The sequence below is a fragment of the Canis lupus genome, chromosome 35 (genome assembly GCF_003254725.2).
Source record: "Canis lupus dingo isolate Sandy chromosome 35, ASM325472v2, whole genome shotgun sequence".
Lineage (NCBI taxonomy): Eukaryota > Metazoa > Chordata > Mammalia > Carnivora > Canidae > Canis > Canis lupus.
The window spans coordinates 22,552,408-22,564,369 of NC_064277.1; the positions used below are offsets into that span (position 1 = coordinate 22,552,408).

Genomic DNA, 11,962 nt, shown 5'->3' on the forward strand with positions numbered 1-11,962 from the left:
CCGGGAGGGCTTGACGCGCGCCCACCGAGGGGCGCCGGAGGCGGAGGAGGCGGAGGAGGGCAGGCGCGCCCCTACGCACGCACCCAGGGGAAGGATGCTCCGGCTCCACTGCTCACGCCCTATTCGTGCTACTCCTCCAAATCCCTGGTCTTTCCTCTCCTCGCCGCCTCACCCCTCAATGGCCTGCTTGCTCCCCAGATGAAAGCGAATAAGATTCTGGCTGGAATTGCCCAGATTTTACTTTGCGCCAAAATAATAGCCTAACGTGCGTCGAGAGAGAAAAGGCAGGAGGCGGGGGCGACGGAGGAGGCAGGAGCTTCCCGGACCCCTCGGCCCCTCCGAGACCCTCCGCGCCAGCGCCGGCGAAGGTCCCGTGGGCACCGCTTGACCGCCGGGGCGCGCAGCCGAGTCCCAGGGCGGGAGGCGGCCGGTGGGGTCCCCGGGGACGCGCCCGCCCGCCGCGGGGGTACCTGGCGACGCCCGAGGGCGGCTGCGGGAGGGGCGGCGGGGACGCGGCGGCTCGGCGGGCACCGCTGTTCCTCCGCTGCCGTCGCCTCCGCGGGCCTTCCCAGTCCCGGGGGGAGGGGGCGGACTTGTTACTTCTCGCCGTTGCCATAGCGACTGCAGCCACGCGCGGAAACGAGTCCGTGAACCGGTCCTGGCGCGCGCCCGAGTCCCGGAGGCTTTGCCAGGGGGCTCCCCAGAGACAGTTGGAAGTCAGGGCTGCGGGGTGGAGGGGCAGCCTGGTGGCATTATCCTGCAGTCGTGATATAAACGGTCAGGCCCTATGCTAGAGGTCGGGGATGCAGCCAGCCTGCAATACTTGGGGTACCTACCACCTCCTAACTTTAGGCTGGGAAGAGGCTTTCTCACTGCCTCCAGAAGGCCCGGTGGCTGAACAGCTAGCTGTCCATGCCCAAGACCCCACATTCATGCAGTTCGTGTAGATTGGGTCAGTGCATGAGTACGCGAGTGGAAATGCACTAAAGAGGTGTTGTCCAGTCCACTCTGGGGCATACATATTATGGGGCCAGGGAAATTCTCCATCAACAGTTGAAATCATCCTTGCTCGGTTCTGCCGGGACGCCCTTTATTCCTCCTACGACCATGCTGCTTCGTGGCCTGTGCAAACCTCATTACTGGCTGTTCCAAACTGCCATATATGAACAAAAGTCATATTGATAATTAACTACTATTAATTGAATGTTTGCCATGAAGCAGGCATTGCATCAGGGTCTTGATGTAGATAATCTGATTTAATGCTCACAATGACCATTTTTCTTTACTCAGATGAGGCACCCGAGGGGTAGAGAAACCGAAGAAATGTATCTGGGGTCGCACACAAAAATTCGAGCCTAGTTCTCTGTGATTCCAGAACTACCTTGACCACCACGTCATGTTAATCTAAAAGGTGAACGTATAAAGCATTGCTATCTGGAGCAGAGACATTTTTATTTAAGTTACCTAATACATTAATGCCAGGAAAGTTAACAACTTTTCTTTTTTTTCCAAAAAAAGACCAGAGAGAAGAGAATAATACAGAGAGGAAAAAGAAAGGAATTTTGTGAGCCAGTTGTAAAGAATGCACAGGTTAAGAGAATGCATGAGGAGAATATCTGTGCAAATATGCTACCAAGCCAGTGAGTAAGATAGAGTTCCTGTTTTGAGGGATGGAAGGCAGTAAATCAAGCAACCCCCAGGCCACCCAAACCCTTCTACCACCTATACCAGCCCTGTGCAAAACGAAAACTTGTTGCCCCTTGTTCAAAGATTAAGAATATCAAGATGGCAACAGCAAAGCATTAAACCGAACATGGGAACGTTCCTAAGTGTGGGATCTTGTTGTAAGTCCATGAAGCCACCACCCCATACCTACATTCTGGTTTCTTCTACAACAGTATCTCCACTGTAGATCCATCTCCTGGGCCCACATGTATTTATCCAGTTGTCTCTTAGTGATGTGGTATTGGAGAGGGGAAGCCCCTGATTCATAGCTTTTGCCGATTTTTTGTAGTTTAAATTCTGCATATGTGGCTGAATTCCAGCTACCAATCTGATGTCATTAAAGGCAAGAGATGTGCACTTGCATGCCCTTATCTGGCGTTTCCACTTACTGTTACTATAGACATGGAACTTCATACATAACAGTAAAATATACATAATATTGAGTTTTTAGTGTATTTATTACCTTTGTTTTTAATACAATTTATTTAACTGTACTTTTGTACAATTTAGTTTTTTAGTGGCTGTGTTTGAAATTTTTGAAAATTTGACAATTGACTCTCGCAAGGCAGTAAAAGGCAGCTCTCAGCACACCAGGCCCCTGAACAGCTACCCTAAACCACCAAAAGGCCAGCCTAGACTCAACACACTCACATGATCACATGTTTTCACTAACACCTTCTCTTTTCCTGTTCCCATCTCCATAAATGGGCCCTCATCCACCAATCTAAACACACACATTTCTCTGCTCACAAAGCACATTTGACTATGCGGAGAGACAACAGCAAACACAGTCATCCCTCCAATCTCTCTGCTTTTGTTTGCTGAATTCATTTTGGAGCTGTGCTCTCTTATGCAGAATCCCAAAACTGAGCAAAGGGAGAAGGATTTCAGAAGCCACAAAGGCTACATAAACCCCCATCATGAAGAGCTGAGGTGGAATGAGAAGTCACTTCAGAGAGATGCTTGAGAATATTAGTGCATTCACGGAGAGGAGAGTTTTGTTTTTATGCTTCTTCCTAAGTGTGAGAAAGACCTTGAGAGTGAGAGATGGCAAAAGAGGATTCTTAAAGAAGTTTTGCTGTGCATTAAAAATAATACTATAAAGATCTGTGGCATTTCCTCAAAAGCCTGAGTTAATCTCTGAAATGCTTCTGTCTTACGGCAGAAATAATAATTATTTCAGTGTGATACTGTGCTGAACCCACACCACATTGCGCCCTGGGCTTATAAGGGTTCTTCAGCCAGTCACCAAGCTCAATCCAGTCTTCTGCTCAAATATTTCTTCATAAGTGAATCCATTTGCTCATCTCCAAATCCATTTCCACTTTCTGAATCCCAGGCACCATCATCACCTAAAATATCACCCTGCCTAAGGTTGTGTTTCCTTACTCTCATTCTCCACCAGACAGCCAATTTGAAAGACTACTGAGAAACACACATCCAGTCATGTCACTTTCCAGCTGAAAACTTCCTGGATGCCGCCTGTTTTTTGTAAGATAAAATCCAGCATCATCAACAATGATCACAAAGACCTAGATATGCTGGCTCATATCCTCTTCTCACTTGACTCTCCCTGTGTCAAGACCCGTCTTTCCACTTCCCTGAATATTTCTTTGCACATACTTTACAGCTCCTTGTACCCACTGCCATGGGTTTGGCTCCTTCCAACCAATACTTCAAGTCCCAATTAAATGTCATTTCCCCAGGAAAGCTTTACTACCTCATTTCCCAGATGAGAATAGCTTTGCACATATTACATATTTTCCTCCACAAGTCTTATCAATTGTAATTAGAAGCCTTTGTAAAATTACATGTTTCATTTTTTGTCTTTGTGTCATTAAATGTTTAATCTTTCTATAATTATATATGTATATGTAAAAATTCCCTGAAGGAAAAAACTATGTCCTTTTTATACATCTGTGTATCCCCAGTGCCTAGCATAGAGGCTGATATATGATATATATATGTGTGTGTATATATACGTATGTATATATATACACATTAGTACTAAATAATTATTTGATGAGTGAATAAAAGCAAAATGTTTTAAGTTTAAAAATTAAGATCGGGCGCCTGGGTGTTTAGTTGGTTAAACGTCTGTCTTCGGCTCAGGTTATGATCTCAGGGTCCTGAGACTGAGTCCCACATTAGGCTTCTTGCTCAGTGGGGTGCCTGCTTCTCCCTCTCCCTCTACCTCTCTCCCCTGCTTATGCTTTCTCTGTTTCAAATAATTAAATAAAATCTTAAAATAAAAATTAAGATAAAACTTCAAAACATTTAGAAGCTGCTCCTTTGGAAGAAATCATATTTTCAGTTCAGCAAATAAAAAAACTACTTGAAATCAATCAATCAATCAATAAATAAATAACTACTTGACAACCAAAGAGATTCTAAACCTAGTTGCTTAGCTTTGGGCAGAAAATGCATAGCCGGATACAGAAGAAAGCACCTACATGGGAAGCCAGACTCTTATCCACCACTGAGTTTTAAGACTCTTTCAAGGCGGGCAGCCTGGGTGGCTCACGGGTTTAGCGTCACCTTCAGCCCAGGGCCCGATCCTGGAGACCTGGGATTGAGTCCCACTTCGGGCTCCCTGCATGGAGACTGCTTCTCCCTCTACCTGTGTCTCTGCCTCTCTCTCTCTCTCCTCTCTCTCTCTCTCTCTCTCTCTCTCCTCTCTCTCTCTCTCTCTCTCTGTGTGTGTGTCTCTCATGAATGAATAAATAAAAAATCTTAAAAAAAAAAACCCTTTCAAGGTAATAGAGATATTTATAAAATATGGGACATATTCTGCTAGTTTTCCCTCAAAGTGTGTCATCACCTTTACAACTGGTGTTCATATCTAAATCTCGGGAAGAGCCATATCTTCAGCTTCTTGAGACTATGTTTCTTGGATATACATTTGGATAATGGTGGCTGCATCTGATAAGCCCCCTGAATTCCTATTGTCCGGTTAACTCGGTTGGTTCCGGTAATGACTGAACTCTTATTCATATCTAGGTACTGGATTGTCTACCCCAATTGGCTATGTTTAAAGTGCCCAGGGGCGCCTGGGTAGCTTGGTTGGTTAAATGTCTGCATTCGGCTCAGGTCATGATCTCAGGGGTCTGGGATCGAGTCCTTTATGGGGCCCCTGCTCAGTGGGGTAACTGCTTCTCCCTCTTCTTCTGCCCCTCTCCCCAACTTGTGCTCACTCACTCTTTCTCAAATAAATAAAATCTTATAAAATAAAGTGCCTAAAACTGTCTGTAAGGGGGACCTTCCGCATTTCCTATTTGTAGCCAAATCATATAGGTTCTATCTACTTAATATACCCTAATGCTTTCCCTTCTCATTTCAGCTCCCTCCCTCCCTAAGTTTTGGAACCTTAGTAAGAATGCTTGCTCTACACATTGCCACTTATCTAAGGAGTTACGAATAATATAAAGTAATCGTTCCCTATTCCAGTTGACTTATTGCCATTTTGAGTATAAAATGAGTAATCACAGTTTCCCCAAACAGTAAACTTGAACCTTCATTTTTTTGTATTGCTTCCTGTCACAAAGCAAACCCCAAAGAAACCTATAGCAATTTATCTTTAAATTCTACATAAACCAGGGATGCCTGGGTGGCTCAGTGGTTGAGCATCTACCCTCAGCTCAGGGCGTGATCCCAAATTCCAGGATCGAGTCCTACATCTGGCTCCCCAAAGGGGGCCTGCTTCTCCCTCTGCCTGTCTCTGCTTCTCTCTCTGTGTCTTTAATGAATACATTTTTAAAAATATTTTAAAAAATAAAAATCCTACACAAACCAAATATCACATTTTCCTAAGTATTTTCATCATCTGAAAAACATACAATTTCATGGTGAGATTTCAGCAAACAATTTTGCCATTCACTAGGGTGTGATCAGCAAGCCCAACAGAAAAATGTCAAGTTTTGAGGCAGAGAGAAGTTGAGAGAATTCTCACAGAGGGCTTCTATTTTCCCTGAACTGCAGAAGGAAATAGTATCTTGCCTGAGTCTTCCAACACTTAGCATCATGGTAAAGGCAGATGTTTAATACATATTTATTAAATGAATTAACCTGAGAGTTAAGCATGATGCAGACATGAAGGAAGAAGGAAGAACCAAGGCATCTTGAGGAGAGCTGAACAGCTACTATGAGGTGCCCAACATGGTGTTCTATGCTATTGTGGAATATATATGTTCATAGATGATTTCTGCCCATAGTGATACCTTAAAGAGGATGTTGATGGAACTCCATTTCCAACATGAGCTAAATATCCTGAATCTCTGTCCTAAAACAGTAAAAAAAAATTTTTTTTTTAAATGCTGGGTTTAAAAATGTTGGAATAAAAAAAATGTTGGAAAAAAATGTTGGAATCTTTTTAAATGCATTGCCAATTTGGCAAGAATGAAAAGAATTCAGAAAAGTCAAAAGTTGAGTGAAAACAGCAATCTTGGGAGGCAAGAAAACTGGGAAAAGTTTTCAATTGGCAATAATTGTGCCTTTGATAAATCTTATTGGCTATGATACTGCCACTGCACAAAGCTGGTAAGCAAGCACTGAAATCCTCTTAAACCCTAAGTACACCTGTCTATGCCCTGGTGACCAGGAACTGATGTTTTGATAGCTGTACAGGGAGGCAGGCACACGAGACAAGTCTAGGAGCTACCCAGATTGGACAGACTGAGAGGTGTCCCCCATGTGTACCTGGGACCTCAAGTTACCCTGCAAAGGTAATGGCAAACAAGAATTAACTCGCTTCATGGAGCAAGTACAGCAAGGAGATGTGCTTAATTTTACATTCATGCAAAAAAAAAAAAAAAATTTTACATTCATGCTAGAGGTAGAGGTGAGAAGGAGAAATTTCCCCCAGTAATTGATCGTCCTAACAGTTGATGCTAGCTGGCTATTGAAACTAATGACTGTCTTTGTGATCTAAATTATGTGAGGCCGACAGTTAAATTTAAAGTGATTCTGGGGGGGATCCCTGGGTGGCGCAGCGGTTTAGCGCCTGCCTTTGGCCCAGGGCGCGATCCTGGAGACCCGGGATTGAATCCCACGTCGGGCTCCCGGTGCATGGAGCCTGCTTCTCCCTCTGCCTATGTCTCTGCCTCTCTCTCTCTCTCTCTGTGACTATCATAAATAAATAAAAATTAAAAAAAAAAAAAAACGTTTAAAAAAAAAAAAGTGATTCTGGGGGGATCCCTGGGTGGCACAGCGGTTTGGCGCCTGCCTTTGGCCCAGGGCGCAATCCTGGAGACCCGGGATAGAATCCCACGTCGGGCTCCCGGTGAATGGAGCCTGCTTCTCCCTCTGCCTGTGTCTCTGCCTCTCTCTCTCTCTTTCTCTCTCTCTCTGTGACTATCATAAATAAATAAAAATTAAAAAAAAAAATAAAGTGATTCTGGGCTGGAAATGCTCTCAGATGCCTGAGAAAGTCAACACAAATCCTATCTGGAGGAACACAACTTCTACTCAATCTACCAGTAATTCCCATAGATAATGTTCTAAGGAACATGAAACTCTCAGTTAAAACACATAAAACTTGTAAGAAAATAAGCCATGAGTGACAGCCTGAAGAAACAAGAGACAAAAGCCAGACCTGTAAAGATTTAAGATTCTGGAATTACCAGAGGCAGAACATAATTAATTATGCTTAATATGTTTAAAGAAGTAAAATATTAAAAATATGAGTAAGGAACGAGAAACTTTAAGAAATGACCAAGATTTTTAAAATGGTAAAATGTCTAGAAATGAAAACACATAATAACTAAGATTTAAAAACCCATGGAGAAGTTAAATAGCAGGGGATCCCTGAGTGGCTCAGCGGTTTAGTGTCTGCCTTCAGCCCAGGGCATGATCCCGGAGTTCCGGGATCGAGTCCCACGTTGGGCTCCTTGCATGGAGCCTGCTTCTCCCTCTGCCTGTGTCTCTTTCTCTCTCTTTCTCTGTCTCTCTCTGTCTCTCATGAATGAATAAATAAAATCTTAAAAAAAAAAAAAGTTAAATAGCAAATTAGTCACATTCAAAGAGAGAGTTACTAAAAAGTATATTCAAAGAAGTTACCCAGGAGCTGCACAGCAAAATGAATAAATTAAAAAAATCTGAAAGGTCAGAGACTAAATTAACTCTTAAATTAACTATTTACCATACATATTTGATCTATGTCTGATCAAAATTCCAGAAGGAGAAATAGATACAATGGCACAGAGGTATTATTTGAAGTGTTTTCCAGAATTGTTGAAAGATATAAATCCTCATATTTAGGAAGTCAAATGAATCCCAATAGGATAAATTCGAAGAATCATCATGTCAGTACATTGAAGTGAACCTGCCGTAGAAAATATACAAAATATCCTAAAAGGAGTTTGTGGAAAAAGACAAATTACCTACAACAGAAAGATATTAATGGCTGACTTCTCAAAAGCAACAATAGAAATTTGAAGACAGTGAAATAAGATCTTCAATGGGTTGAGGAATTAATTGTAAATATGATATTTCTACCAACCAATATTATCTTTCTCAAGAATGGGTGCAAATTAAGGGCCTTCGCCATCAATAGGAATTCCCTAAAGAGAATTCCAAAGAACTTAACTCAACATTAGAAAATGGCCTTGAATAAAAATCTGAAAGGCAAGAAGGAATGATAGACAAAGACCTTGTTAACTATGTGGTCAATATTTTTAATGACTACATGAAGCAATAATAACAATGTCTGATGTATGATATTTATGATATAATTAGAACTACCATAATTAGAAAATAATTGCATGTAAATTGGGAGGGGAGTGATCAAAGTTTAAGTATTATAAGAACATCTTGTTTTCACAAACTCACTAGGATAGTGGTATGAGTTTAAAACAATAGAAAAATACATGTTGATGAGGATGTGGAGAAATGAGAACACTCATACAGGGGCACCTTGGTGGCTCAGTGGGTTAAGAGTGTGTCTCTGGTTCAGGTCATGATCTCAGGGTCCTGGGATGGAGCTCCATGCTCAGCAAGGGAGTTTGCTTCTCCGTCTCCCTCTGCCTACATCCACTTGTGCCTTCTCTCTCACTTTCTCTCAAATAAATAAAATCTTTTCCTAAAAAAGTTAGACATAATATATCATGTTACCCAGCAATTCCACTTCTAGGCACATACCCAAGAGAATTAAAAACGTATGTTTACACCAAAACATGTATATAAATGTTTACAGAAAACACTATTTATGACAGCCAAAAAGTGGGAAAAAACCATCAGCTGATGAATGGATATACCACATTTGAATTTACATGGGGATTGGAAGCTGACAAATGAGATACTGAACTTTACAGTGCCCACCTCACATGTTCCAGCCTTTGTTAATAGGACTAAGTTTACTTCTCTTACTACCTTTACTCTACAGTGAGTATTTATCTCTGGTGATGCCTCAATTTCTCATGAAACCACATTCCTGGTGGGTCCATCTGACAGTCTGGCAGACATGCTCAGATATATGCGGATCCCTGTGGTGGACATAGCTGAGACCTGAGCTGGGACCCCTCTCTTCCTTTGCCCCTTTCCTTCCTTGTTCCTTCATCCTTTCTCTCTCTCCTACTCCACCTTTGTGTCTCTCTTCTTTTATGCATATACACATATAATATTCATTTGCTCAATTATTTGGCAGGCACTGCTCTAAGCAATTCAGGTAGATCAATGACAAAATAGTGTCCCACTCTTCTAAACATTGTAGGGAATGGCAAGTGCTATGACAGAAAATGACCAGGGGATACTTTACTTGAGATTAAGGAAGGCTCTTTCCTTCTTTCTCTTTCTTTTTTTCTTTCTTTCTTTCTTCTTTCTTTCTTTCTTTCTTTCTTTCTTTCTTTCTTTCTTTCTTTCTTTCTTTCTTCTTTCTGTTTTTATTTAAATTCCAGTTAGTTAACATACAGTGTAATGTTAGTTTCAGCTGTACAATATAGTGATTGAACACATCCATACATTACCCGGTACTCACCACAAGTGCCCTCCTTAATCCCCATCATCTATTTCACCCATCCTCCCAACACCATCAGTGTGCTCTCTAGAGCTAAGAGGCTGTTTCTTTTTTCCTATGATCATCTGTTTTGTTTCTTATATTCCACATATGAGTAAAATCATATGGTATTTGTCTTTTTCTGACTTATTTCACTTATCATAATACTCTCTAGCTCCATCCATGTCATTGCAAATGGCAAGATTTTCTTCTTCTTATGGCTGAGTAATATTCCACTATGTATATAACACATTTTCTATGTGTTATGTGATACTGTGATATGTTGATGGATATTTGGACTGCTTCCATAGTTTCATAGATAATGCTGCTATAAACATTGGGGAGCATGTACCCCTTAGAATTAGTATTTTTGTATCCTCTGGAAAGATACCTAGTAGTGCAATTGCTGGACTGTAGGGTGGTTCTATTTTTAACTTTTTGAGGAAACTCTACACTCTCTTCTAGGGTGGCTGCACCAGTTTATAAAGATCTTATAAAACTCAACACCCAAAATACAAATAATCCAGTTTAAAAATGGACCAAAGACATGAATAGACATTTTTTTCAAAAAAGACATCCAGATGCCCAAGAGACACATGAAAAGATGTTCAACATCACTCATCATCAGGGAAATGCAAATCAAAACCATGATGAGATACCACCTCACACCTGTCAGAATGGCGAAAATTAACAATACAAGAAACAGGTGTTGGCAGGGATATGGAGGAAGAGGAACGCTCTTCCACTCTTGGTGGGAACAAAACTGGTGCAGCCTCTAAGGAAGGTCTTTCTGATGAGGTAAACACTCAGCTCAGGTAAATGAGAGGAGAAGCTCAGCATACAAAAACCTGGCATTTAAGCATTCCTTGCAAAGAAAGTAGTAATGTTTATATTTATATCTTATATATTATATGCCATAATTTGAGAGCTTTCCTTGCCCCTAAATATGGAAGTGGTGGAATTTTACACTGAACCCAACCCATGGTTGGCTTGTCCCACTCACCCAGATATGATGTTGGAGTTCACCTTGAGCAGGACCCCATATAAGTGACCCTTTCTCACAGGACTCTCAACTGTAGGTATCCTTTGCAGATTCCTCTTGGGGCACAGCCATATTTCCAACTTACTGCACACTCTAATGGGGCCTCTGGGCATATGGTTTTCAGGGTTTCTAACTCATTCCACAGGGAGGAGAACTTCAGGGAAATCTTAGCTCAGGTGCAGAATCACAGTGAGGAGAAGGCAGTAGGGAGCCCACATCCCCCTGACCCCACATTCCTTATTTTCAGGAAATGCCAGATTCCACATAACTAAGCCCTAGAAGATAGAGAGTAGGAATTTCTCCAATATCTGCAGGGCATTCTGATAGAGCAGGAGCCATCACCAAGATGGCTAAGGGAATCAGGGGGCTCTAGCACCCCCATGAGGGTCAGAGTCTCCCTTTCAGCTCCTCAGAGGGGACTGTGGTCACCACCAGCTGAACTAAAGCAGCCTCACTGATTTTTCCTGACTTTCAGGACCCTCCTTGATGGGGCTTTGCCATCTATGCATCACTGTCCTTTGCCACAGGCTCCCCAAGAGACACAGACCTCCCTACCATCTACTGAGTGGACACAGGAGAGAGGACTGTTTGCCTTGTGGATTCTTCTTGGGCTCATTCCTCCAGATTTTTTTTTGTACATCTTCTTTTCCTCATAAGGATTCTTTTCATTTCCTCTCCATCTCTTTACTGTAACATATCCTATCAGTTCTTCAAAGCACATCTCAAGACTCCCCTCCTCTGGGCAACCCTCCCTGATTACTGTCCCTTCATTCATATCTTCTTTGTTGAACACTGACAAATACCTAGACTCTTACTCATGCCGTCTTGGTAGCTCCCCTCCCTTCCTGCCTTCCTCTCTACCCATTTTCTTCTTTCTATTCTTTCTTTCCTTCCAAATAATAAATTTACTCATCTCAACCCTTTTAGAAAAAATACATTACTATATTTTGAATGTATAATGATAATATTTCAAATGTATGTGAGGAGTATAAAACACTAACAATAATACAAAGACATATACACCCCTCCACCAGCTCAAGAACAAAATATTACCCTTTTCCCATGATATTTCAGTGTGCTCATGCAAGATCCATCCCCTGTACTCTGCTACCTCACCCCAATGGGTGACCACTGTCCTGAACATAGTGTCTATCATTTTCCCTTACCTTTTCTTTGTAGTTTTATTACTTCAGAGCCCTAACCAATGA

At 42.0% G+C, this 11,962-nt stretch overlaps 1 long non-coding RNA gene and 1 pseudogene across 2 annotated transcripts; one reads left to right on the forward strand and one right to left on the reverse strand.

The window, feature by feature from the left end:
* The first annotated feature begins 618 nt into the window (after positions 1–618).
* Positions 619–2,168, forward strand: LOC112657232 (uncharacterized). 2 transcript variants are annotated; one of them, XR_003134921.3, is made up of 3 exons: positions 619–777; positions 1,291–1,411; positions 1,519–2,168. It is a non-coding gene; the product is annotated as an uncharacterized LOC112657232 (long non-coding RNA). The 2 variants fall into 2 exon arrangements; XR_003134920.3 differs by having other exon boundaries at positions 641–828.
* A 3,922-nt stretch (positions 2,169–6,090) lies between these two features.
* Positions 6,091–6,260, reverse strand: LOC112660009 (U4 spliceosomal RNA; annotated as a pseudogene).
* Positions 6,261–11,962: the final 5,702 nt, after the last annotated feature.